The sequence below is a fragment of the Tupaia chinensis genome, unplaced genomic scaffold (genome assembly GCF_000334495.1).
Source record: "Tupaia chinensis unplaced genomic scaffold, TupChi_1.0 Scaffold000004_1, whole genome shotgun sequence".
Classification (NCBI taxonomy): Eukaryota; Metazoa; Chordata; class Mammalia; order Scandentia; family Tupaiidae; genus Tupaia; species Tupaia belangeri.
Window position 1 is genome coordinate 815,668 of NW_006159432.1, and position 2,358 is coordinate 818,025.

Genomic DNA, 2,358 nt, shown 5'->3' on the forward strand with positions numbered 1-2,358 from the left:
TCAGGAACATAGCCATTATGCTAACTGCTGGTCCCAGAGTATTCATATTCTTCAGGGAAAAGACAGGCAATTAACCAAACAAAGTATGTAATCTGTAAGTCAGTGAGAAATGCTATGGAGAAAAACAAAGCAGTCAAAACATTTCTCATTGATAAAGTTATATTTGAGCTCAGACTTGAAGAATGTAAAAGACATAAGAGATAAAATACTCTAGGCAGCCCAAAGAGCAAGCATAAAGGCCCTAAAGTAAAGAGATCCTTGGCACATTTGAAGAAATGTTCAGGATAAAATAGTTGAAAGAAAATGTAGAAGTAAGATTTAAAAGGTAGCAAAGAGTCTATTATGAAGGATCTCGTAGGTCACGTGTATCAGTTATCTGTTTTTAACATTATTAATTGCCCCCCAAACCTAGAGGCCTCAAACAATAACAATCATTATGTGCTTACAGATCCTCAGTATAGTCAGGGTTTGTGGAAATGGTTCATCTTTGCTCCACATGACATCTAATGAGGCAGCTTGACTAGGGGCTGGAACATCCATTTAAAGGATGACTTAGTCACATCCTGGCAAGTTGGTGCTGGCTGTACTTTCTTCTCTTCTTGGTCTTTCTATAGGTATTTTGGGGTTCTTTACAAAATGGTGACTGGTTTCCAAGTGCGAGCTTCTCAAAAAGCCACAAGAAAGTATATGGCACATATGTGACCTACTTTTGGCAATCATTGAGCTTCACTTTTGATATACTCTACTGACTGTTAGCCTTAAGTTATGCATAAGTTTCATGAGAAAGATAAAAGTCATTTCTTAATAGAGGAATAATAAGAATATAGAATATACGAGTAAAGCACAGTATACAAGATATTATATAGCCATCTTTGGAAAATTTAATGTATCATTCTATGATAGCAGCTTTGGAATTTACTTTGAGTGAAATTAGTGTGTTGGGAGCAAAGGAGTGACTCAAATTTCAGTACAGATTTAATCTTCTGTGTTTAAAATAAACCATAAGGTCTGAGACAGGGCTAACATTAAAGAGGCTTTTGCTGCATTACATTTGGAAGCTTGCACCAGAGCTGTTATAGTAAAGATGGTGAGAAGTTAGAAGACATTGAATGCATTTTGAAGGTGGACCCAACAGAATTGCTAAGAGATTAGTACTGGGGTGTATAGGAAGGAGAAAAATTAAGAATAACTCTTTTACTATCCTTTAGAGAAGATATCCCTTTCTTGCAACAAATGATTAACTTCTACCAGAAAAGCTCTTCCCACCACAAAACCACAAATTTTAATGAGTAAAATACTAAAATAAAACCTGTTTGAAGGCAACATAAAGTTCCCAATGCAGTCAGACCTTGAGGATCCAATATGTCAATAGGAAGGGAAACACATGAAGGTGAGCCCAACATTTCACACCACTTTTTCCTTTGAGTCACTTGCTGATTTATAAATGGGGCATATCAAGACAAGAAAAGCTGAGCAAAAATTTGAGATTAACTGGCGCAAAATCTGAACGGAACTATCAATGAACTAAAGACACAAAAGTTGGAGTTCAAGACTATCAAGATAGCCAAGCATAGAAGAAATGAGATTTTATGCTGAAAAAAAGTGCAAAAAAGGGCCCCCCCAAAGTGAACTAAACATTTGGTACTATTTTCCTTGTTAAACAAAATGTATTCCAAAATACCTAGAAGCACAGAAGATAAAAGCAACTAAGAATCTAAAAGTTAAGCAGAGCTTTCCATAGCTTCGGCATCCATAGGAAAACTTTGAAGTTCTGAGACATGAAGGATGAGAGACACTTAACCAATCCAGAGTTGCAGTAAGGGCCTGAAAGAGCTCTTCCCTGGAATAAGACAAAACCTAAACCAGATTAGTCTTCAAAAAGATTGTAACTACAGAATAGAATTACCTTGATACTAGACCCATTAGGGTGATCTACTCCTACTCTTAGTGCTTACCAGAAGCAAAAATGCATTCTACGAATAGTATACAGAACATCTACAATTTCAGGACCAGCAGATGGCATAATGGTTACATCACTGGACCCCCACAGGTGAGTATGGGGAACACCCAGGATTATGGAGCCTATCGGAAGCCTGGTATGGCCTAGTTTTCCTCATCTGTAGTTGCAGATTCTCTTCATTGGCTGCTTCTGAAGACAGACGCCTCTTTTCTGCAATCAGTCTTTTAACTCCCACCATCCACTGACTGACCTCAGTCACATGGTAGACCGTGAGTGAGTGATGGATGTCATCTGCTGCATCCCATCCGTGGCTTGATAGCTCTTGCACCAGCAGAGCCATCCTCTTCTTCTTTTTTTTTTTTAAAGGCAGTCAAATTTAACGGGGGGGGGGGGGCTAA

The 2,358-nt window shown here is 38.2% G+C and overlaps 1 pseudogene; it reads right to left on the reverse strand.

Moving 5' to 3' along the window:
- Positions 1–2,082: 2,082 nt before the first annotated feature.
- Positions 2,083–2,358, reverse strand: part of LOC102478908 (steroid receptor RNA activator 1 pseudogene) — a 25,461-nt pseudogene continuing 25,185 nt past the window's right edge.